Genomic DNA, 27323 nt, shown 5'->3' with positions numbered 1-27323 from the left:
CACAAATTTTATCTTCCCTTATTCGGCAAGAAGAGTGTTGCTATTTAAGCCAATATCTCAAGTTTCACCTATTCGTCACGACATATATATATATATATATATATATATATATATATATATATATATATATATATATATATATATATATATATATATATATATATGTCGTGCCGAATAGGCAGAACTTGCAATCTTGGCTTAAATAGCAACGCTCATCTTGCCATATAAGACAAGTGAAAATTTGTGTATGCAATAATTTCGCCAAAATCATTCTGAACCTAACGAAAAAAAATATATTTGATTGTGTTTGTTTAGTCTTAAATTACTGTAAACCTGGTGGCCTGGTGGTTAACGCTCTCGCTTCACACGGCGAGGGCCTGGGTTCGATTCCCAGCCAGAGTAGAAACATTGGACGTGTTTCTTTCCACCTGTTGTCTATGTTCCCCATCAGTAAAATGGGTACCTGGGTGTTAGTCGACTGGTGTGGGTCGCATCCTGGGACACTGACCTAAGGAGGCCTGGTCACAGACCGGGCCGCGGGGGCGTTGACCCCCGGAACTCTCTCCAGGTAAACTCCAGGTAAACGTATTTAAAATATATTTAGTTGGGTTAGGCTAAAATAAATTACACTTGTTATAATAAGGTTAGGTAAGTTTTCTAAGATTCTTTTCGTCCAAAATTATAAATTTTTACATTAACACTGATGAAAAAAATATATCTTTAAACGTATAAGAGAAAATTTCAGAAAGGACTTAATTTTAAATGAGTTCTTGCTAATTGACCAGTTTTACATAATCGGCACGACATATATATATATATATATATATATATATATATATATATATATATATATATATATATATATATATATATATATATATATATATATATATATATTCCTTTCGTCTTGCAATCAACACATCATCAGGAACTTGCACTGATGCAGTAAAAGGATAAAATCTGAGCAAAGACGTTCAGAGTGAGCGTTTTTTGTTGGGATGAGGGAGGAGGGAATGAGAAAATAAGAGCACAAGGGTGCCACTTTTGCCAGTGCCTGGTGCCTGGAAGGTTGACCATTTTTTAAGGAATTGTAAGGCTGCCATCCCATAAGCACTGATACTATCATGGCAGCATGATGAGCATAAAAGAGACATGACAGTCATCAACATGACGTAAAAGGCTTAATAGTCTAAATATTGATATCTGGGTATTTTCCATACTGTACAAAACGGTTCACGGTGACTCATATAAAGATATAATGGGAAACTTATTTAAAGGGGAACTCACTGATAGGGAGGGATATATGTAGTTTATCCACAGGGTGGAGCTGCCAGCCACAGGGAGACCCAGAAGACCAGCAAGTATGAAGACCTTCCCCCTTGCTATAACTTCATCCCAGTAAGGTCGGAGACCCTTGGAGCATGGGGCTAGGGTGCTTTAAGATTCCTCAAAAAGCTGGGTGAGAAATTCGTCATAGAAACCAAGGACCACACGGCGGCCAGCTTTTTCTTTCAGAGACTCAGTGTTGCAATCCAGAGAGGAAATGCCTGCAGCATTCTGGGCACGCGGCCCACCGCCGGAGAGCTGGACGAAGTATTCGAGATGTAATTCTGAGCTTTTATCTATGTCGTTTTACTCCCTGTTGCATATTTGTCAGTGTATTTTGTCAATGTATTTGTTAATGTATTTTGTCTTTAAATAAAGGATCTATAAAATATAGGGGGTCGTAGGAGAAAATTTTCAAACAGCTTCAGGGAGAACCTTGAGTTTTCCTTGAAACAAGTTAATTTTATTCTCTGAGGATGAGGGTCCCCAGGACAGTTCCAAAGGTGGTGCCTCCCTATATTTATTATATATATATATATATATATATATATATATATATATATATATATATATATATATATATATATATATATATATATATATATATATGAAGGTGTTTTGAAAATGATAGACCCAATTTAAAAACAATATATATAGCAACTGGGTCAATCTATTTGAAACATCCTGTATAATGTGTGTGTGTGTGTACTAACCTATTTGTGGTTGCAGGGGTCGTGTGTGTGTTTGTATGTGTGCGTGTGTGTGTGTGTGTGTGTGTGTGTGTTAGTTAGTTACCATTTTGTCCTAGGCACATGTCGATTAGGCACTAGGCCTGTTGTATTTGCGAGTGTGTGTGTGTGTTAGTTACCATTTTGTAGTAGGCACATGTCGATTAGACACTAGGCCTGTTGTATTTGAGTGTGTGTTAGTTACCATTTTATCCTAGGCACATGTCGATTAGACACTAGGCCTGTTGTATTTGAGTGTGTGTGTGTTAGTTACCATTTTGTCCTAGGCACATGTCGATTAGACACTAGGCCTGTTGTATATGTGTGTGTGTGTGTGTTAGTTACCATTTTTCCCTAGGCACATATCGATTAGACACTAGGCCTGTTGTATTTGAGTGTGTGTGTGTTAGTTACCATTTTGTCCTAGGCACATGTCGATTAGACACTAGGCCTGTTGTATTTGAGTGTTAGTTACCATTTTGTCCTAGGCACATGTCGATTAGACACTAGGCCTGTTGTATTTGAGTGTGTTAGTTACCATTTTGTCCTAGGCACATGTCGATTAGACACTAGGCCTGTTGTATTTGCGAGTGTGTGTGTGTGTGAGTGTGTTTGTTAGTTAGTTACCATTTTGTCCTAGGCACATGTCGATTAGACACTAGGCCTGTTGTATTTGAGTGTTAGTTACCATTTTGTCCTAGGCACATGTCGATTAGACGCTAGGCCTGTTGTATTGTGTGTGTGTGTGTGTGTGTGTGTGTGTACTCCCGTATTTCTACTCACCTATTTGTGGTTGCAGGAGTCGAGTCATAGCTCCTGGCCCCGCCTCTTTGCTGATTGCTACTAGGTCCTCTCTCTCCCTACCCCATGAGCTTTATCATACCTCGCCTTAAAACTATGTATGGTTCCCGCCTCCACTACGTCACTTTCTAGGCTATTCCACGGCCTGGCTACTCTGTGACTGAAGAAATACTTCCTAACATCCCTTTGATTCATCTGAGTCTTCAACTTCCAATTGTGACCTCTTGTGTCTGTGTCCTTTCTCTGGAACATCCCGTCTTTGTCCACCTTGTCTATTCCGCGCAGTATTTTATATGTCGGCCTGACGTCACTGGAGGACAGGAGGGTCAGGGGATCAAGTCTCCCCTGACCCTCCTGTCCTCCAGTGTCGTCAGGCCGATTTCCCTCAACCTTTCGTCGTAGGACAATCCCCGTAGCTCTGGGACTAGTCTTGTTGCAAACCTTTGCACTTTCTCTAATTTCTTGACGTGCTTGACTAGGTGTGGATTCCAAACTGGTGCTGCATACTACAGTATGGGCGTGACGTAAATGGTATACAGAGTCTTGAACGAATCCTTACTGAGGTATCGGAATGCTATCCGTAGGTTTGCCAGGCGCCCGTATGCTGCAGCAGTTATCTGATTGATGTGCGCCTCAGGAGATATGCTCGGTGTTATACTCACCCCCAGATCTTTTTCCTTGAGTGAGGTTTGCAGTCTTTGGTCATCTAAACTATATTTGTCTGCGGTCTTCTTTGCCCTTCCCCAATCTTCATGACTGCATTTGGCAGGGTTAAACTCAAGGAGCCAGTTGCTGGACCAGGCTTGTAGCCTGTCCAGGTCTCTTTGTAGTCCTGCCTGATCCTCATCCGATTTGATTCTTCTCATTAACTTCACATCATCTGCAAACAAGAACACTTCTGAGTCTATCCCTTCCATTATGTCGTTCACATATACCAAGAACAGCACAGGTCCTAGGACTGACCCCTGTGGAATCCCGCTTGTCACAGGCGCCCACTCTGATACCTCGTCACGTACCATGACTCGTTGTTGCCTCCCTGTCAGGTATTCTCTGATCCATTGCAGTGCCTTTCCTGTTATGTGTGCCTGATCCTCTAGCTTTTGCAGTAACCTCTTGTGAGGAACTGTGTCGAAGGCGTTCTTGCAGTCCAAAAAAATGCAGTCGATCCATCCCTCTCTCTCTTGTCTTACTTCTGTCACCTTGTCATAAAACTCTAGTAGGTTTGTGACACAGGATTTTCCTTCCCTGAAACCGTGGTGTTTGTCAATTATGCACTTGTTTTTTTCCAGGTGCTCCACCACTCTCCTCCTGATGATCTTCTCCATGACCTTGCATACTATACACGTTAGTGATACAGGTCTGTAGTTTAGTGCCTCATGTCTGTCTCCCTTTTTAAAAATTGGGACTACATTTGCCATCTTCCATACCTCGGGGAGTTGCCCAGTTTCAAATGATGTGTTGAAGATCTTTGTTAATGGCACACACAATATCTCTGCTCCCTCTTTAAGGACCCACGGAGAGATGTCGTCTGGTCCCACCGCCTTTGAGGTGTCAAGTTCGCATAGCAGCTTCTTCACCTCCTCTTTGGTTATATGTACCTCATCCAGCACTTGCTGGTGTACCCCCCTGTTCTGATTTCCTGGAGTCCTACTGGTTTCCTCTGTAAATACTTCTTTAAATCTCGTGTTGAGCTCCTGACATACCTCTGGGTCGTTTCTTGTGAATTCCCCATCACCCTTCCTCAGTCTGATTACCTGGTCCTGATGTGGCTGTACAACAGCTTCGGGTCAGTCTTGACTTTCGATGCTATGTCATTTTCATATTGTCGCTGAGCCTCCCTTCTTGTCTGTGCATATTCGTTTCTGGCTCTTCGGCTAATCTGTTTATGTTCCTGTGTGTGTGTGTGTGTGTGTGTGTGTGTGTGTGTGTGTGTGTGTGTGTGTGTGTGTGTGTGTATGTGTGTGTGTGTATGTGTGTGTATGTGTGTGTGTGTGTGTGTGTGTGTGTGTGTGTGTGTGTGTGTGTGTGTGTGTGTGTGTGTGTGTGTGTGCATGCATATGTACACTTATTTATAATTTATTAGAGTTTTTAAACGGCGTAGCAGTGTTCCTTGTGCAAACATTAAGGAAGAGGAAGTTGCGCTTGCGAAATCCGTTCATATCTTCCTCAAATCACACAACAAACGAATATATAAAGTCGGGTTTGAAACATACCGATTATTCAAGGTTTTTAAGTCTCGATGTAGTCTGTTCGCCAGGATTCAGGAGCACGTTTATACCTAAAATATGATATAAATTAAACTCTCTTAATTTTTATATAGTGAGAGACATAAACTTATCTTTCTGTTGTCTGATATAATGATATTCATGTGATCTTTGGTGTGTCTGATACACTGTGTCGGGAGTTTAATCTTTTTAATTGCGAATCTTCGGTAACAGCTTTGGAGTTGTGGATCTGTTCAGAACCAATTTCGGAGTTCCAAATACTTTTCAGGAACAGCTTCGGAGCCATGAATCTATTCATGTATAGCTTCGAAGCTTTGAATCTGTTCATAAACATTTTTGGAGCTTTGAGTCAGTTCAAGTACAACTTCGAGGCTTTGAATCTCCTCAAGAACAGTTAGGAGCTCTGAATCTTCAATAACAGCTTCGGAACAACTAATCTGTTCAGGAATTTGCTTTAATGTAAATACACAGCCGATACGTAGATGAATAATACTCATTCACATATGTATAAACCTGGATATCTTTATTGTGGAGACATTTACATAATAATGATACCCAAGTTTTTCAAATGTATGTTATTCATTTATCCAGAAAGAGCTTCGGAGCCCCGAATCGAAATATTTCAGACCACCATTTGCTCAGTATGTCAGAGGGACACTAGTCTGCATGACTGTCTACATGCACAGTTATTTTACTTACAGAATTAAGTACGAAGGTGTATCTCGACGATCACCGGGAGATATACTGTATATCACAGTGTGTATATATAGTGAGAGTGTATTTTTTGGGCTTACATTTGATATAAAGCCTTAATGACCTTCGTGTATTAGATGGTCTTGACACATAACCAACAAACATACAAATAAATGTTAGTCATTTTAATTTAGCAACATAACAGTGTAGATGCATGTTTGATGTAAACATCTGTTTATGTAACAGATGTTTGTAGATGGAAAAAAGTGTTTATAAACGAAAAGTGATCGTAGAAGAAGTGTTAATTGGCGAAATGGATCAAGATGTACTTAAATCCCTTTGTGCTTTTATGTAAGTTCTATAAAGTGTGTTCGCTTCTTTTTGATAATAATAATAATAATAATATAAAGTGTGTCAGATATAAATATATTAAATACTTTAGTGCTTATAATGCTTGTCAGTTGTCAGGACAAGTGTTTCCTAACGCGGGTCTAAGTCATATGATCACCCGCAGTTGGAGCTTTTGGTCATCTGGTCGAGGCCTCCCGCTGGCTTACTGGTTCACCCCATTAAAAATTATAGTTGTAATTATAACCATTTCTTATAAGTACTTAGAGCGAAGTGCTTGTTTTAATATAACCTAACTTATTCAAAGTAAGATAACTGTTATTTTTATAAGTGCTCCTACGGGTTAAGTTAGTTTATTGAATTGGTTTATCTTACTAATAGTATTAAAACAAAACTTTCTTCCAGTTGGTTTAAAATATAACCGAGACGATTGCATAAACCCCTTCAATAAATAAGAATTTAAAATTAAATGACAGTCATGTTGCCTATTATCACCTAAATACCTTCTACGGGAAATTATTTTCCCATGCAAAAAATAAGGTTATTTTTATAATATACAATGTGAAGTGTCTTGTGTGACGGCGAGGATCTTCATGACGACCGCGAGATGTGTTTGTAGACCCAGCTGGAGCACCTGGGTCCTCGGACCACCTGGGTCCCAGCACCACCTGGGCTCCAGCACCACCTGGGTCCCAGCACCACCTGGGCTCCAGCACCACCTGGGTCCAAGGACCACCTGGGCCCCAGCGCCGCCTGGGTCCACGGACCACCTGGGCTCCAGCACCACCTGGGTCCACGGACCACCTGGGCCCCAGCGCCACCTGGGTCCACGGACCACCTGGGCTCCAGCACCACCTGGGTCCCAGCACCACCTGGGCTCCAGCGCCACCTGGGTCCCAGCACCACCTGGGCTCCAGCGCCACCTGGGTCCACGGACCACCTGGGCCCCAGCACCACCTGGGTCCCAGCACCACCTGGGCTCCAGCGCCACCTGGGTCCACGGACCACCTGGGCCCCAGCACCACCTGGGCAACAGCATCACCTGGGTCCACAGACCATCTGGGCCCCAACACCACCTGGGTCCAAGGACCACCTGGGCCCCAGCACCGCCTGGGTCCAAGGACCACCTGGGCTCCAGCACCACCTGGGTCCACGGACCACCTGGGCTCCAGCACCACCTGGGTCCACGGACCACCTGGGCTCCAGCACCACCTGGGTCCACGGACCACCTGGGCTCCAGCACCACCTGGGTCCACGGACCACCTGGGCTCCAGCGCCACCTGGGTCCACGGACCACCTGGGCTCCAGCACCACCTGGGTCCACGGACCACCTGGGCTCCAGCGCCACCTGGGTCCACGGACCACCTGGGCCCCAGCACCACGTGGGTCCACGGACCACCTGGGCCCCAGCATCACCTGGGCCCCAGCATCACCTGGGCCCCAGCACCACCTGGGTCCACGGACCACCTGGGCCCCAGCACCACCTGGGTCCACGGACCACCTGGGCCCCAGCACCACCTGGGTCCACGGACCACCTGGGTCCCAGCACCACCTGGGTCCACGGACCACCTGGGCCCCAGCACCACCTGGGTCCACGGACCACCTGGGCCCCAGCACCACCTGGGTCCACGGACCACCTGGGCCCCAGCACTACCTGGGTCCACGGACCACCTGGGCCCCAGCACCACCTGGGTCCACGGACCACCTGGGCCCCAGCACCACCTGGGGCCCCGGACCACCTGGCCCCAGCACCTGGGTCCACGGACCACCTGGGCCCCAGCACCACCTGGGTCCACGGACAACCTGGGCCCCAGCATCACCTGGGCCCAAGGACCACCTGGGCCCCAGCACCACCTGGGTTCACGGACCACCTGGGCCCCAGCACCACCTGGACCCCAGCATCACCTGGGCCCAAGGACCACCTGGGCCCCAGCACCACCTGGGTTCACGGACCACCTGGGCCCCAGCACCACCTGGACCCCAGCGCCACCTGGGCCCCAGCACCACGTGGGTCCACGGACCACCTGGGCCCCAGTACCACCTGGGCCCCAGCATCACCTGGGCTCCAGCATCACCTGGGCCCCAGCATCACCTGGGCCCCAGCATCACCTTGTCCCCAGCACCACGTGGGTCCACGGACCACCTGGGCCCCAGCATCACCTGGGCCTCACCACCATCTGTCATCTACCATCATAGAAAGGTGAATTTCATTTTAGTGTGTGAAGGTAATATGAATATCAGCTCCACTATATCCTGAGAAATATTTACATGACATAAACTGTTGTGTAAATTTAATTTTTATGTAAATTTTCCAAAACTATTTTGTGCAATGGAGGTATTTATTTCCGGCTTATGACACAAAATGATATTTTTTGGTCGACAAACCAAATGTAATTAAACCCAAGCTAACCAAAAAGGTATTAGAAAACGAGTTATATAATTTGGCTGATTTATGTTAAATACCAGAGTCCAGTTTTTCCCTATTGATGCCGCCATTGTACTACCATTTGTATATTAATAAAATATATAATAAAATCTAGGCAACTAACGTATAAATCTTGGGATTCTTCCTGACGTTTTCGATAAGGTTATAATTTGCAATTCTTCTTTAAGTTGTGGAATATTTCGGATACTTTCTGAAGTTGTCTATGACAGGTATAACTTGGAATACTTCCTGAATATGTGGATGAAGGGTATAACTTGGGATACTGAAGGTGTGGGTGAAGGGATAACCCAGGATAATTTCTGAAAGGAAGGTATAACTGGGAATGAAGGTTCAAGTTGGAAGGTATGACTGTGGACTGACGGTGCCAGCTGAGAAGTATACATGGGAGTGGGACTTGTGCATTAATAAGTCTTTGTTTACCTTGTAGGTAAGTGACAATTGACACGTCGTCGAGGGACAGTTGATACATCAGAAGGTAAGTAGATGTTTTACAAAAGTTGCAGCAGACACAGCTATTGTTCCGCTGAGGAGAATAAGTTAATGTGTAGCGCGAAATACGAATATTTGCAATGAGAATAAAATGGAATAGTTTGCGTAACCCTTCATTACAAAAGGCTCCGCTTCCTCCCTCGCTAAGAGGTCAGCAAAATTCTCTACTTTCCATAACAGTGGATGTGGACCTGGGATGTCTTGTCCATTGCCACAGAGGATATGGAAGACCTCAGGTCCTTATCTTTATTAAGGAGGGAAAGGAAGACCCCATGTCCTTGCCTTTGTCAGGGAGGACATGGAAGACCCCATGTCTTTGCTTTTGTCAGGGAGGACATGGAAGACCCCATGTCCTTGCTTTTGTCAGGAAGGGCATGGACTCATTCCCTCCTGGGAGTCAATTTACAACACTGCTTCACAAGCTCCTCGTTTCCACGTCGCAAAAATTTGCAGTCACATTCGCCTGGTGACGTAAACGGTACCTAATCGTATTTAGCACTTCGGCGGCGCTGGTCACGAATCTGTTCATCATCTCGTCATGCTGTACATTTCTTTTTGTATTTTTTTTTTTTAATTTACTGTTTTTCAGTTTGGGAGTTGAGACCATCCACCACCCACCAGATGGCACTCTTGTGCAACACCTGTCTCTTCTAGGATTCCATGGTCTTGCGGTTTCCATTAGATCAATGGTATAACATCAAGCTAATGTACATTACAACATCATGGAATCTTAAGATTCACAAGTGTTACACACACTTCTTATTCATCAGATTTACGGTATTACGTTAGAGAATGTTCTCGCAACACAAATTTGGGATGCGACCCTGAGTTTAGGAACTCTCGTTATAGCTTTTGAGAGCAGGGTGGTCAACCTCAAAATGTTGGCTAATTTGGTATGAAGTTCGCTGGTCACAAATGGTAATTTTCTTTTAAAAAACGTAATAGCATGTAAGACTAGCGGCACTAGTCTACACAATGGCAATGTTTGATAGGTTCACATATTATGGCCATAAAACACACTGCAAACAATTCTGGTGTAACAGAGCAGCTTGTAGTTCTAACAGGCCGCTTCATTGTAATGAATAACTTCAACTGAATTTTGTTTTGACTGGGTACTTGATGTGGCAGGGTAAATATACAAATTTATTCCTCGAAATTCGATGAACATGAATAAAACGGATAACTAATGGATTGAAATGCGATAAAAGTAAAATGAATAGAACAAATTACTATTATACTAGTGCTGATTTTATGCTTGCCTAGTAATGGGAAGTCTGCATTAACTCGAAAGTGTATCATTATCTGTGGAAGATTGAGACACTTATGCAGCATATGGGAATCTTTATTCAGGAAACGTTTCGCCACGCAGTGGCTTCATCAGTCCGATACAAAGTAGAAAGGCGTAAGGAGAGGAGGAGTTTGAGGTAATCAGTCCCTCAGCCTGGAGTCGATGTGTTCAGTCCATCAATCTTGCAGAATGTACAGCATAGGGCCGTAGACGTGGCTTATATACTGTAGTGAGGTGAGGTGAAGCAGGAGGAGGCGGGGTCATAGTGGTACCATCCACTAGTCGAAGTAGGTCTTCGTCCAAAGGTTGAACAAGTGTTGAAGAATTCTTTGTAACAAGATCCCATGATGCTGCAGTGTCTGACAGCTGTGATGAATGGTTTGAAAAACCGACAAGTTGAAGATTGAGACACTTATGCAGCATATGGGAATCTTTATTCAGGAAACGTTTCGCCACGCAGTGGCTTCATCAGTCCGATACAAAGTAGAAAGGCGTAAGGAGAGGAGGAGTTTGAGGTAATCAGTCCCTCAGCCTGGAGTCGATGTGTTCAGTCCATCAATCTTGCAGAATGTACAGCATAGGGCCGTAGACGTGGCTTATATTCTGTAGTGAGGTGAGGTGAAGCAGATGGAGGCGGGGTCATAGTGGTACCATCCACTAGTCGAAGTAGGTCTTCGTCCAAAGGTTGAACAAGTGTCTCAATCTTCAACTTGTCGGTTTTTCAAACCATTCATCACATCATTATCTGTGTTCATGGTAGTCGTGGACAAGTCTCCAGTGTGTCATTTGCCACTTAGTCTCGGGTCTTTGATTTCAGTTGTTTTATCATGAAAAGTAATTCTACATAAAAGTTCACTGGAGAATGTTGAGTGTATCTTAAGTTTAAAATAATTTAGACTAGCAAAAATGATCGTTGCAAACCTGTTTCAAGAAACTTTGAAAACTTTCATCTTTCTCGTCAGCAAAAATGTGTAAGCCTTGATAACAGAGTTCATGCTGAATAATTGTCTTTCTACTGAACTTGTGCTGGGATTGTTATGTAAGTGAAGACTCTGGCCTTCACCTGTCATATCCAAATCTCCCTCAGTCCAACAATTAGCTTCATTTTCCCGTAAAACATAAAAAGGTTGCCAGATACCTTCCTTTATTTGCCGACAAGTCAGCGCTGCATGACCATTGTCGGTTTAGCGCTTTCTTTGATTATAATAATTTGACAAGAAGCATAATAATGTGCAAGAATTGCAAGATCGTTCTTCCTAAAACACAAACTGAATCTTATCTTATCTGGAGTGAGTTCCGGGGGTCAACGCCCCCGCGGCCCGGTCTGTGACCAGGCCTTCTTAGGTCAGTGTCCCAGGATGCGACCCACACCAGTCGACTAGCACCCAGGTACCCATTTTACTGATGGGGAACATAGACAACAGGTGGAAAGAAACACGTCCAATGTTTCTACTCTGGCTGGGAATCGAACCCAGGCCCTCACCGTGTGAAGCGAGAGCGTTAACCACCAGGCCACCAGCTTCTTGGAGAAAGCGCCTTTAATGTTCGCAACTTGTTTTTCATTGTTGCGTTTCCCGTCCTGGAAACTCACGTTCAGTACCTCCGAGTGAGTTGCTGGGAGACCGACGGAACCAAGAAAGTTTTCATCTTGCAGTTGACCTTGATGTAACTGTGTCACAAAGTTCCACATACTAACTGAACGATATTTTTCCTTTGGGCAAAGAAATGCAAGAACGTTTTTCCAGCAGTCTTGTACCTGACATTTGAATACTATGTTAGATACCTTCCGCATTCAGTTTAAGGAAAGAAATGAATTTCCTACCTGAGGTTTGTAATTATCTCTAAATTTCCCAGGCAACACTTACCATCACATATCTCAACCCTAATATCTTGATACCTTATACATTTTAGTGAAATATGAGGTTTAGCTGAATGCAAATTAATCCATTTTCTCCATTTTTCTATATAACCGCAACTAATCCTACTTAACTGCCAGTTATTATTCTTGTACCGTCAGATTTTAAATCCTCCAAATTCACTTAGTTGACTTAAGTTCTACATAAATACCTGAATATTTTGCATAACCTGGAATTTTCATTCCGATTTCTTCATGTAGCCAGAAATGCTCACCTTCAGTACCTGTAAATGTTATTATTGTATTTCCTCCAAAATCAATGAAAAGCCGTTCCGTGTTTTGGCGGAAATATTTTCATTCATTTTAATCAGTCTACTTTCAATTATTTGAAAAGACATTGATACACTTCCAAATTTTCCGGCAATATTATTTTTCCCCCGATCAATTGCATGAGTTTCCCTGCAAACTTATCGTGTGTCCCATATCTGAATAACTTTTTCCAAAAGCAACTGAGAAAGTTCATATGATGCCGTAAAATTTGCAATTTGCTCTTTGTAAAAGTTAGAGAGTGTAGCGTCTTGTGTGTGATGTTTACTTCTGATGTTCATTATACCATCAGTTATCAGTTCATAATTTACGTATATACTAGACATACTCTGTTCCATGTTCTGTGATGCTGTTTAATATGTCCAAGTACACGAAAATGAAAGCAGACTGATTATTGGACTAAGAAATGATAGCATAATAAAAGGTCACAGTGGCGAAAAGCCGGTATCAATTAATGTCATGATTGCGCATTGGTGTCGTATTTTCTCCTGTTATGTTCTTTAAACAGCATCAGCTTATAGGCAGGGATAACATAAGAGCTCTCTGTTATTAGGTATCCTGGGAGGGGATACCTTATAATAGTTGTCTAAATTTATAACCTAAGAATATCTCATCTGATTGGTTTCAAATTTTCAGCGTTGTTGTAGGAATTTATTGAGTTTGAGAAATCCCACAGGACCATTGTAACAAGCAGTAGAAGCCTTTAAAATCCACGCAGACAAACAGCGGAAGTCATGAGTCATCACATAATTATTGATAAGATTACACTAATTTAATAATTACAGATTTTAGTTAGAATTGGTGTGTTGGAACTAATAATTGAATTAAAATGTGTAATTATAGGCTTTATTATGTTTACATTAATAGATAAGTAGAGGCATCTAGCGGTGCTCCAATGAACTGATGAGGAAGAAGGACGCTGGCAGCCATCTTTTGGGACAAGGACCCGTGGCAACAAGAACTCCCTACGAGTTACTAGCTCAGAGACCCATGTGGTTTTCCCAAGTTTTCTGGCAGGTAACATCGTTCTACAGAGGCCTTCTAACGAATTTGTGGATACAAGTCTCTGCTCCCGACCCGTTATGTAACCTCTAGTGACATGGCCACAATACTGGGTGGGGAAATCAGGGATAGTTAACTTACGGTTATTAAGGGCGCCAATGACAACGATCAGGTAATTTGTAATTGATATTGACCTATTACAATTTTACTCCTGAAAGTGTTGTACAAGCCACTTGTGAAACTGAGATGGCGGAAGTCTTGGGGGACGGTGTCGACAGTCCTTGCTAGAGAGAGTTTAGAACCCAATTACCCTCCAATCTTCCCTTCAATATCCCATCCACTCCATCTCCCCCTTTTTCCCTTTCCTACCAACTCCCAACCCTTCCCCTTTTCCCCGACCCGTTTGTAGCCTCTGGGGTCCTCCCAAGAGGCTACATGAGGTTCCTCGTGTGTGGTGTACTTTGCCGTGGAATCTGGAGGCCCCCTGCTCCCTTTCCGAATTTCCGAGATGGCGGGTGTATCTCCAAAGACTGCCTTTCGAATCTGGGAGGAAACAACCGAAGGAGATATGCTATGGGCGGATTTCCAACCGCCCTTTCTTTTGTCCACGGAGGTGGCTTGGTAGATGTGAAGTTGCTATCCGGGACCGCTGGTTTACTGGCGTGAAGGGTAAGGTAAGATGTGGCATGAGTCCCACGCTGCATCTGTACTACTTACGGGCTCGAGGTCCTCTCGGATGAGAGGGGAACTTATGGTCCTTTCATGCCTTTCTTTCCTTCTTTCTTTTTTTATTTAAAAGAATAAGAAAAGTCCCACTATCAGTCTTCATTCTGTGATAACCCTCCTCCTCCCAGGCCCCTTTCTGTTCCTACATCCTGTTCTGACCCGGCTTCATTACTGGACTATTCTCTAGACTCTTCCCATACCCCTGTACCCTCTGCTGGTGATGCTCCATCACCTGCCCCAAGTGCTGGGGCTCCACCCATTTCTGATAGTGCCTCTGCCAATTGCATGCCTTTAACTGCCCGTCTGGCTTCCCGAATACAGTGCGATGGCTTTTGAATCATCCACCTACTTCGGGTTGGGCCGCCAGCAGTACTACACCTAAACGTTCATTTGCTGACGACAATTCTTCGATGTCTGCTCATTTCACCCGAAAACGACCTACGCGACACCCACTTCCTTTACGCACCTTGTTTACAAGTATACAGTACTAAATTCTTTTCCTTGCAACCGACATCTTCAACTGATTATCTTTCTGACCATAGTATTGATAAAGCTCTTTTATGACATGCTGGCCAAAATATATCTTTTCACACTTTCTGTAGCGGTGCGCACATTGTTACAGTTCAGACTGCAAAACAAGCTCATCATCTTTCCCGCATAACTTCCATAGTTAACATTCGAATCATAGTTCAAAAGCATTCTATTTTCATTTCTTGCAATGGTACGGTGGTCTTACCGCATACCATTGTAGAGAGTGATTTTCTGTCTTGCGGTGATATTTTGGAGCAATTAGCCCTTCAGGATGTTCCTGTTCTCAGAGTGGATACATATGTTCTTCCTGCTTGCGGGCAGAGGCGCTTTCCCTGTAACATCACCCACTTAACCTTCGATTGCTGTGAACTCCCATCCTCCGTTTATATCACAGGCCATCGCCTAGTTGTCTGTAAAGTGATCCTTATCCCCAATAGTGTCGAAATTGCTGTCACTTTGGACACCCCACTAAGTACTGCAGATCTGCAGTGGAGTACCCAGTCTACGGTGCCGCAGATCATGCCAATACATCTTGCAGTCTTGCCCCCACTTGTCTCAATTGCAATGAACCTCATCCTTCTTTTTCCCGCCGTTGCCAGGTCTATCGTAGCGAACAAGAAAGACGTGCAATGGCATTACTTTTGCTATGGCTGTCTCTCGGCTCCACCTTCAAGGGAATCTTCCTCGTATCCCTTATTCGCCAGTAGCTAAGAGATCTCCAACCTTGGAGGGGACCCCGCCTGCCAGCTCCGCCAGTGGTATATCTTTTGGTGTCACCCCTGTCTCTAATTCTTTTGTGGCTTTACCTTCTGAAGCCCCTGCCTCCTTACCAAGTCCTACCACTACTGCTACTCGCTCGCTAGTTTCTCAGTCTGCAAGACCTCGCATGCCTACCTCATCTTCTCGCCTGTTAGGTGCAAAGCTGAACCTGTCTCATAAGCCCAAGTCTCTTCTCACTCCTCCAGTGTTTACAATTCCCCAGCAGTTTTCCTGTTTGGCCTCGGTGCCTAGTTATCGTCCTCTTTTTAACTCTCACACGGAGGTGGATGCTCACCCCCTCGTGTGGTCTTCTCCTGTGCCCCCATCCCCAGACTTCTTCCCAGTTACCTTTGAACCTCCTTCCTCTCCTGTTCCCTGCAAAACTCTTCTGTCTCTGATGGCACATCTCTCCAGGTTCAAATTCCCCTCCCCTCTCAAACCTCATTAGTTCCCTCCATAGTCTCCCCGATCTCTACTTGCTCTACCTCACCTGTCTCTGAAACCACAGTATCTGCATCTTCCTTATCAGTTGAAACACTTGATGTTGTCTCCAACTATATTGCAGAGACGAAACCCTTGATGGATACCAACACGCCTTCTACCCCTTGTTTTTCATGACCTTCACAGCAATCTTCTCCTTCAGAGCATTCTGGTTCCTCCTTGCTTACACGCTTACTGTTGCTTCTACACACTGACTTCACTGACCCTAATAGCCCATAGATTTTATCTTTTTATTGTTGGCATGCCTGTCTTTGTAAATAATGACTTAAGTACAATGGAATATTCGCGGCCTTAAGGGTAATCAAGAGTGCTTCAGGTGTTGCTCTCCTAGTTTTCCCCAGTAAGTGTCGGGTTACAAGAGCCCAAAATTTGTTCAGTGGTTGTTAGGTAAGACACATATGCAACAGTTAGGTATCTTTATTTTGAAACGTTTCGCCTACACAGTAGGCTTCTTCAGTCGAGTACAGAAAAGTTGATAGAAGCAGAAGATACTTGAAGACGATGTAATCAGTCCATCACCCTTAAAGTTTTGAGGTGGTCAGTCCCTCAGTCTGGAGAAGAGCATTGTTCCGTTGTCTGAAACAATATGAAGTTGAAGTGACAGAATCGGGCCTTATATAGTGCCAGGAGGTGAGACGTAGGTTGATTTGGGAGGGCAGGTCCTTCTCAAACCCAGCCGTTCTCACTAGTAGAGGTTGTCGAAGTAGATGGTCTGTACCAAGATACCCTTGTGTTGCAGTGTCTGACAGAATGAACATTAAAATGGTATAAAATACCGACAGATTGTTAGGTAAGACACATATGCAACAGTTAGGTATCTTTATTTTGAAACGTTTCGCCTACACAGTAGGCTTCTTCAGTCGAGTACAGAAAAGTTGATAGAAGCAGAAGATACTTGAAGACGATGTAATCAGTCCATCACCCTTAAAGTTTTGAGGTGGTCAGTCCCTCAGTCTGGAGAAGAGCATTGTTCCGTTGTCTGAAACAATATGAAGTTGAAGTGACAGAATCGGGCCTTATATAGTGCCAGGAGGTGAGACGTAGGTTGATTTGGGAGGGCAGGTCCTTCTCAAACCCAGCCGTTCTCACTAGTAGAGGTTGTCGAAGTAGATGGTCTGTACCAAGATACCCTTGTGTTGCAGTGTCTGACAGAATGAACATTAAAATGGTATAAAATACCGACAGATTGTTAGGTAAGACACATATGCAACAGTTAGGTATCTTTATTTTGAAACGTTTCGCCTACACAGTAGGCTTCTTCAGTCGAGTACAGAAAAGTTGATAGAAGCAGAAGATACTTGAAGACGATGTAATCAGTCCATCACCCTTAAAGTTTTGAGGTGGTCAGTCCCTCAGTCTGGAGAAGAGCATTGTTCCGTTGTCTGAAACAATATGAAGTTGAAGTGACAGAATCGGGCCTTATATAGTGCCAGGAGGTGAGACGTAGGTTGATTTGGGAGGGCAGGTCCTTCTCAAACCCAGCCGTTCTCACTAGTAGAGGTTGTCGAAGTAGATGGTCTGTACCAAGATACCCTTGTGTTGCAGTGTCTGACAGAATGAACATTAAAATGGTATAAAATACCGACAGATTGTTAGGTAAGACACATATGCAACAGTTAGGTATCTTTATTTTGAAACGTTTCGCCTACACAGTAGGCTTCTTCAGTCGAGTACAGAAAAGTTGATAGAAGCAGAAGATACTTGAAGACGATGTAATCAGTCCATCACCCTTAAAGTTTTGAGGTGGTCAGTCCCTCAGTTTCAAAATAAAGATACCTAACTGTTGCATATGTGTCTTACCTAACAATCTGTCGGTATTTTATACCATTTTAATGTTCATTCTGTCAGACACTGCAACACAAGGGTATCTTGGTACAGACCATCTACTTCGACAACCTCTACTAGTGAGAACGGCTGGGTTTGAGAAGGACCTGCCCTCCCAAATCAACCTACGTCTCACCTCCTGGCACTATATAAGGCCCGATTCTGTCACTTCAACTTCATATTGTTTCAGACAACGGAACAATGCTCTTCTCCAGACTGAGGGACTGACCACCTCAAAACTTTAAGGGTGATGGACTGATTACATCGTCTTCAAGTATCTTCTGCTTCTATCAACTTTTCTGTACTCGACTGAAGAAGCCTACTGTGTAGGCGAAACGTTTCAAAATAAAGATACCTAACTGTTGCATATGTGTCTTACCTAACAATCTGTCGGTATTTTATACCATTTTAATGTTCATTCTGTCAGACACTGCAACACAAGGGTATCTTGGTACAGACCATCTACTTCGACAACCTCTACTAGTGAGAACGGCTGGGTTTGAGAAGGACCTGCCCTCCCAAATCAACCTACGTCTCACCTCCTGGCACTATATAAGGCCCGATTCTGTCACTTCAACTTCATATTGTTTCAGACAACGGAACAATGCTCTTCTCCAGACTGAGGGACTGACCACCTCAAAACTTTAAGGGTGATGGACTGATTACATCGTCTTCAAGTATCTTCTGCTTCTATCAACTTTTCTGTACTCGACTGAAGAAGCCTACTGTGTAGGCGAAACGTTTCAAAATAAAGATACCTAACTGTTGCATATGTGTCTTACCTAACAATCTGTCGGTATTTTATACCATTTTAATGTTCATTCTGTCAGACACTGCAACACAAGGGTATCTTGGTACAGACCATCTACTTCGACAACCTCTACTAGTGAGAACGGCTGGGTTTGAGAAGGACCTGCCCTCCCAAATCAACCTACGTCTCACCTCCTGGCACTATATAAGGCCCGATTCTGTCACTTCAACTTCATATTGTTTCAGACAACGGAACAATGCTCTTCTCCAGACTGAGGGACTGACCACCTCAAAACTTTAAGGGTGATGGACTGATTACATCGTCTTCAAGTATCTTCTGCTTCTATCAACTTTTCTGTACTCGACTGAAGAAGCCTACTGTGTAGGCGAAACGTTTCAAAATAAAGATACCTAACTGTTGCATATGTGTCTTACCTAACAATCTGTCGGTATTTTATACCATTTTAATGTTCATTCTGTCAGACACTGCAACACAAGGGTATCTTGGTACAGACCATCTACTTCGACAACCTCTACTAGTGAGAACGGCTGGGTTTGAGAAGGACCTGCCCTCCCAAATCAACCTACGTCTCACCTCCTGGCACTATATAAGGCCCGATTCTGTCACTTCAACTTCATATTGTTTCAGACAACGGAACAATGCTCTTCTCCAGACTGAGGGACTGACCACCTCAAAACTTTAAGGGTGATGGACTGATTACATCGTCTTCAAGTATCTTCTGCTTCTATCAACTTTTCTGTACTCGACTGAAGAAGCCTACTGTGTAGGCGAAACGTTTCAAAATAAAGATACCTAACTGTTGCATATGTGTCTTACCTAACAATCTGTCGGTATTTTATACCATTTTTGTTCAGTGGTTACTCGTCTCATTTTGGGTTATGTGCTGTTGCATTCTGCTGATCCCCTGCCTGATGAATCTTTTAATGAGAGCACGCTTCTTGCGTTCATTGGTTTACCGTATCAACAGGTCTTTGTTCGTTCTATGCTGCAATATGCTGTAGCCCGTATTTATTTGCACAGATGGTGTACAGTTTGCTCTCTATATCTCCCTGTGAAGGCTTACTCAGCCCTGTAACAACTTCAGTCAGTATTACCAAGACTGGCTCCTCCTCAGGAAAATTAATGAATAGAAAAAGAAATAATAATTCACAAAGATAAACACTTTATTATTTATTAATGCAAATATAAAACAATGAAACATGAAGGGGTATCCTACTTGAAAGAAAAATGAAAAATGAAATGAAAAAATGACATTAGAATTCAATGCTAATATGTACAGTTATACTGGGGTGTCTGGTTGAGGTTGACACCGTCTTGTAGAAATTATAGCCGTTACTGATGATGTGCGGGGGGGGGGGGGGGTCACAGGTGTTGAGTGACAACCCAACTAGGTCTTCACAGAGTCTATAGCCTTGAATAGTCCGTCCAGATGACAGGAACGCAGATTCTTTACCACTGCCAAGATGAGGGGTAGTGTCCTGTACAATTAATCAGGTAGGTAGATTATAAGGTGACGTCCCAAGACCGGTTTCAGTCCGTCTCCTTCAACACTTCTCGTTGGTTGGCAGGTGACCCGAGCTGTCATTCCAAGCTGGAAAGAGAGAGAGGTTACCCACTGCTTATGAAATCACTCTCCATGATAAGTGTAAGATACTTAAAAAAGGTGGTGATTATCGAAAAGTCTCATGTGGAGCTTAAAACTCAAAAGACTAAGTATATTATTGGTCAAAACTGAAGCTTTCAACCAATATCCACTAGAATAGAAGCAGAGGCTTTTACTTAGTTGTGCTGGGAGCTGTGAGACGAGTGATTACTGTTTGGCCGGAGCCCCACACATCACCTTTCGGCGTGGGGAAAAATGGGGGGGAGGAGATAGCGGGAGCTAGACTGACCCTACCTTAACAAGCAGCCGGCAATCAAACTATCATTACCGTATACTCGCTCACTACTCCTATCTGTTGAACTTTTCCATCACACTCCCCTTCCCATGCATTCTGTATCTTGGATATTGCATTCTTGATCTCTTCTCTACCACCGCCCATCTTGGTGTTAGGTAATTTTAACGCTCACCATCATGTGAGGAGGGTTCCACTGTGACTCTCTTGGTGATCAGTTACAGACTCTTCTCACTTCTCATCCTCTTCATGTTTTAAATGCTTGTGCTCCCACCCATTTTGACTCTTGCACTCAGTCTCTTTTGCATTGATCTTTCTATCTGCTCCTCGTCAGTCGCACTTGATTACGCTTGGTATGTTCTCCCGGATTTGTATGACAGTCATCACTTTCATATTTTTCTTATTTCTGCTACGTATTTCCAACCACCTCGTAGCCCTCATTGCCAATTTGAATGAGCGAATTGGGACTTACACTGTCGTCTTACTGCGTTTTATGAGGACCCTTCTTCGTCCTCTATTGATGAGCCGGTGCACTAGTTTTCGACCTTCATTTTGACTGTAGCATCACGTTCCATTCGTCAAACCTCGGGCAGGTATTATCAGACGTGTGCCTTGATGGTCTACTGTGTGTATCCGTGCGGTGCGTTTCAACGCGTTGCATGGGGCCGTTAACGGTATAATCTATAATCGGACCTCGTATACTCTCTTGGCTTTTAAGCAGGTAAGGACAATCGATCACCGTATCATAGGCGACGTCAAACGCAGTTGCCGGCAAATTTAAATTTAGATTTAGAAAGGACATAGGTAAGTACTGGTTTTCTAACAGAGTTGTAGATGCGTGGAACAGTCTTCCCAGTGGGGTGATAGAGGCTAGGACCTTGGGTAGCTTTAAGAAGAGACTGGACAAATATATGAGTGGGAGGGGCTGGGTTTGATTGGTGTCATTGGGTACGGGAGTTATTTCTTGGGAAGCTTTAGGTAGTAGTCGTTTTGATAAGGACCTGCCTCGCATGGGCCAGTAGGCCTTCTGCAGTGTTCCTCCATTCTTATGTTCTTAAGACTGTGTGTCTACAGTTCCCTTGACTTTCCTTATGTGTGCGGTTTGGAAGAAGGTACAGAATTTTTGGCAAGTATGCTCCAGACCCTGCTCCTGTTTTGCTGGTTGCTGCAGAACCTCTTGAAGTTGCCATGGAAATCAGGAACAATCTTGTTCCTGCTCCAGTCTGTCACTTCATCTCCATATTGTTTCATACTATGGAACAATGCTCTTCTCCAGACTGAGGGACTGACCACCTCAAAACTTTAAGGGTGATGGACTGATTACATCGTCTTCAAGTATCTTCTGCTTCTATCAACTTTTCTGTACTTGACTGAAGAAGCCTACTGTGTAGGCGAAACGTTTCATAATAAAGATACCTAACTGTTGCATATGTGTCTTACCTAACAATCTTGTTCATGTCTCCCAGAGGCTTCACCTCTGTCCTTCATTTCTCGTGTCTAAGTCTACCTAGGAGCAATTGCCCTTGGATTTCTCTTCTAATGGAATGGAGCCGTATAATGTACCTTTCACTCTCCTATAGTTAGAGTTCACGGCTTCCGCTTGCCAGCCATCGGCAGCTGGGACTGATGATATTCATATTAGTATGCTACAACATCTGCATTCTACAGCCCTTATAGTTCTTTTAAGTCTTATCAATCTTATTTGGACGTGAGGGGTTCTCCTCAACAATGGAAATCTGTCACTGTCCTACCGTTTCGCAAATCAGGCACATCGGGGCATGATACCTCTGACTATCGTCTCATTGCTGTGACCAGTGTAGTCTGTAAGGTGATGGAACGATTGGTAAATAGACGTTTGATATGGTATATTTGGAGACTCGCAATAGTCTTTCTCCTCATCAATATTTATTTATTTATTTATTTAGAAATTTTAGCATACATACAGAGGTACAAAAAAAATACAGGTAAGAGCAGCATGCCAAAGCCACTTATATGCATAGCATTACGGGCTGGTTTAAAATTAACTTAAGATTAACTAAGCAATGATAAAATCAGTGATAAGACATTATTGTGCAAGGGCCGCTCTACTCTGGACCCCCTTGCTCCACTTAGATTCGTATGTGCAAAATGCCTTTGCTAACAAATACTCCATCCTAGCAGTCTTCCTTGATCTTGAGAAGGCATATGACACCACTTGGAGGTATAACATTTTAACCCAAGCCCCGCCTTAGGCCTCCGCAGTTATCTACCAACCTTGCTGTTTTCTTATCTGACAAACATTTTCGTGTCCGTATTGGTGCCTTGCTTTCTTCAGACTTTGTTCAAGGGAGTCCCACAAGGTTGTGTCCTTAGCACTACTCTTTTTCACTCAGCTATAAATGACCTACCTTCTGTTCTTCCATCGCATATTTGGTTGTCACTTTAAGTGGATGACTTCGCTATAGCTTACGCATGCGCTGACTGTCGACTGGTAGCAGGGTCCCTTCAGGATGCGATTGACCGTGTTTCCCTTTGGACCACTTCTCATGGCTTTAATTTTCCTAGCACGAAAACCCATTTCATTTCTTTCACTAGACGTCCTCTTATGCCAGATATTCCGTTGTATTTACATGGCTCACGTATTCCAGAATGTGACAATAACAAAAAAAAGGCACAATACCGTGACTGGAATAATATGCAAATAACTCGCACATAGAAGGAGCTTACGACGACGTTGCGGTCCCACTTGGACCATTTACAAAGTCACACTAGCAAAAAGGAGAGGAGGGAGTATATATAGGCCAACAGACATGGACGGGACAAGAGAGGTAGTAGGAAAGGAGGAAGAGAGGTAGTGGTAAAGGGTGTAGTAGTGGAGTCAGTCACTGGGTTTTCTTTCTGCCTTAGGTATTTGTCCTTTACTAGTTATTCCCCCCCCCCTATGTGTTTTTGCTCCTTCCCTTTGTGGGGCCCCCTAGCTCTCTTGCAGTGCTGCTTTTTCTTAGTATTTGACTGACTCCACTACTACTACTACTGCTGCCTCTACTACTACCTCTCTTCCTCCTTCCCTAATACCTCTCTTGTCCCGTCCCTGTCTGCTGGCCTATATTTACTCCCTCCTTTGCTTTTTGTTAGTGTGACTCTGTAAATAGTCCAAATCTGGCCGAAACGTCGTCGTAAGTTCCTCTCTTCTATGTGTGGGTTATTTGTGTATTCGAGAATGTAATAAGGTCAAGTTTCTTGGCCTTCTCTTCGATCGCCGGTTGACATCATGGAAACCTCACATTTCCTCTTTGAAGGCAGCTTGCCACGGTGGGCTGAATCTCCTTAAAGTTCTTGCACATAGTTCATGGGGACCAGATCGCCGAACACTCCTCCGTTTGTATTCCAACCTAGTCTTGTCCAAGCTGGATTATGGCGACCAAGATTATTCTATGGCTTCTCCTATAACTCTAAGTTAGATCATTTTCATCATCAGGGTCTACGTTTATGCCTTGATGGCTTTCCTTCATCCCTTGTTGAAAGCCTCTATGCTGAGGCGAATGTTCCTTCCTAAGCTGATCGTCGTGATGCTTATTGCCTTCGTTACTTTGTCTGCTCTCATGACCTTCGTGTTACCTCTACGTACAGGTTGGTCTCAGGCGTTAGTAAAAGCTTATTATTTGCTCAACGCCCCTGCTTGCTTCGACTGTTTTCTCTTCGTCTTCATTCACTCCGGTCCTTTCTCCAGTTACCTCGTATGTTCATTTAGCGTCTGCTTTTTCCCTTTACCTTGAAGTTCCTTAAGTTTGTGTCTGTTCTTGTTCTCCTCTACTGCCGTGCGCCAAAATTCTCCTACCTACGACAGCTTCTCACTCACTTTATCTCGATCACTTACGATCGTATGCTCATGCTGTTTCTGTTTATACAGATGTTTCTAAATCTTCTGACAATGTTGGGTTTGCGGCTATGTTCCCTGACGATGTTGTCCGGGGTCATTTATTAGACTCGGCTAGTAGTTTAACTGGAAATAAATGGTATAAAATACCTACACGATGGAAATATGAACACATATGCAGTATAATGTGATCCTTTATTGACAATGTCTCGCCCACACAGTGAGCTTTTTCAAGCCACAAACAGATCTACCTGGGGTGTTGTTGTTAAAGATTCGCCGGTATTCTCCCGGCCCGGGCCCTTCCAAGTGGTGGCCCGGCACTGGCTCCCTGTCTAGGGAGTGTCTGAGACCTAAGTCTCCCATGGGAGGAGGCACAAGTACCCCCCTCATCTTGTGAGCTACAAACTCGGGCTCTGGCACCAACCCTGCCCTAGAAGGGCAAGGCATGGTGTCGATCGTGCTAGCGCTGTGCTCTCCTGTGTGGAGTGTCGTGTGTTGGTGTTCATTTTCATTCATTCATGTTGATTCGCCGGTACTTCGGGCCCAGGTCTTCCCCAGATGGTGACCCAGCAGTGGCCCCCCCCGGGTGGGGGGTGACGATCATCTTCTTTCTTCTTTCTTGGCCCTCCGGTTGGAGGGTGTCGTCTTCTTCTATCTTGCGCTGACTTCCCCGAAGAGAAGCGCAGTTGGGCAGAGGCAGCAATTAAAGGGTCGATTGGAGCCACACCTCAGCTTTAGCGGACAGTAAAGTGCTGGGGAAACTTATCTTCATGGTGAATGGTCATAGATAGTCGTGCTAGAGGAGGATACCGTCTTCAAGGTCCCCATTCTGAAGCATCCTGAATTTCCTCTTTGAGGTGTACTCGACTTCCACAAGGTGTTGGGTGTTGGCAGTGAGTAGTCTGGTCATGTCTGCAGTGGTGTATGTAACAGTTTGGTAGTAGGTATACTTGACTGTTCCGTCCTGGAGGTGCTGATGAATTTCTGAAGACAGCATTGTGTTCTTATACTGCTTAAGGTATCGGACTTGTTGTGTTGCAGCAGTGTCAGTGGCAGTGGCACCGTGAGGTGCATCTGCAGTTTCTTGTGTTTTTGCTTTCTTGGCTGGTGGCTGAACTGGTGAAGGCGACATTTCCGACTGGTCATTTGCTCTAGCAGTGGATGCAAGCGGTAGTGGACTCTACCTACCTACCTGGGGTGTATGTATGTATAATGTTCGCCAAGACCATAGTCCTGGCACGGGTCCCAATCTTGCGATGACCCGTCTCTGGCTCCCGATGGAGAAAGGTTTCCGTAATGATACGACGCATGCCGCTCAAGCGCCCCTCTGGTCAGTTCAACTGGTGCATCTCATAAGCGACACCATATGTAACTATGGACACTAGCGAAGAGGAGGATATGTCATTATTACAGGTAACAGCTTGTCTGGTTCGTTGACCCCATGGTACACTAGTGTGGCCGCAGTCATCTCTGGGTCCTCTTCGGGAGGGAATATCACCCCTAGTTGCCTGCGGAGTGTCTCAGTAGCTTCGCACTCTAGAAGATAGTGTGTTAGGGGCCGCTGGACAACGTGCTGACAGTACTGGCACATCTCCTCCTCAGCCTTGTCTACCATCATCTTGGCTGTGGGAAAGCCCAAACGAAGCCGATGGATGGCGGTACACTGCGCTCTGGACCAGCTTCTATCATATGGAGGGGGTTCTCCCTGAGTCGCTGCTCAGTACCACTGTTGAGATGGGGTATCACCTAAGACCTCCCCCATAAGTTTCATGGCTCTGGCAGCCACCAGTTTGGTCTGTCGTAGGCTGATTGGGACAGTAATCCCAACATGTGGATAGTCTGTTGCTGCCTTGGCTGCATCATCTGCCGCCTCATTTCCCCGGATGCCAGCATGGCTGGGGATCCAGTTCAATGTCGATCTATTACCCTGAACTTCTAAGGCTGTCATTATGCTCAGGATCGATGTGATGAGGTGAACATTATCCTGTGGTTGAGGATGGGAGAGGGCATTGATTGCAGAGGTGGAATCAACATGTATGACAGGTCGGAGTCGATGTCGTTGGGCATGTGACAATGCCTGCTGAATCGCCACCAGCTCAGCTTGAAGGATCGTGCAGTGGTCAGGGAGTCGCCAGCCTTGTGTGTGACCATTGTGGTACAGTCCAGCTGCTGCTGCTCTTCCTGTCAGGGTCGACAGAACCATCTGTGAAATACACCGCACATGTGCCTCCCTCTGCCAGTGCCATGCTTGTCTCAGCATGATTGCTGAGGGTGTCTTGACTGCAGAGACACTTACAGATGGGTAGCTGCATGATGAAAACATCGGCTGGATCTGGGCGCCAGGGAGGTGGTGGATGGTACCCAGCAACAGGAAGGTCACAACTCTTCTCACAGAGCAGCTGTACAGGCAGCAGCTTCCGCCCAGCAGCACAAAACGAACGAATCCAGGAGTAGTCCGTGAAGAGTGTGGGATCTTGTGACATGGTTGTTAATATCCGTCTCCTTAGTGGGGTACCTTGCTGCCGAATCGTGGCCACTTTGCAGGCGTTTATGTATCTTACTCTGTCAGCCAAGGAAGGAAGCCGGGCCTCAGATCTGAGACATACTGTGTTGGTCCAGATGGGGGCACCAAGCATAGTTCTTATCGCCTGGTTTTGTACGACCTCCACCCTTTGCCTGCTCTGCGGGAAGAGATGAGCTAAAGCTGGTGCACCATAGTCAATGAGCGAGCGAATAGCTTGTATATAGTACAAGCGAAGTACATCTTTGCTTGCCCCTGCACGGTGCCTCGTCATGGCTCTCATGGGGTTGAGTCTGAGTAGAGCACGTGACCTGACATACTCGGCCTGTTTCTGAAAGGTCAGCTTTTTATCAGTGTAGATTCCCAAGTACAGGTAGGAGCCTGTCCACTCAAGTTCTATATCCTGAATA

This window comes from Cherax quadricarinatus, chromosome 12 (genome assembly GCF_038502225.1).
Source record: "Cherax quadricarinatus isolate ZL_2023a chromosome 12, ASM3850222v1, whole genome shotgun sequence".
Taxonomy (NCBI): Eukaryota; Metazoa; Arthropoda; class Malacostraca; order Decapoda; family Parastacidae; genus Cherax; species Cherax quadricarinatus.
The sequence above is the reverse complement of the archived record's forward strand: the minus strand, read 5'-3'. Positions refer to the sequence as shown.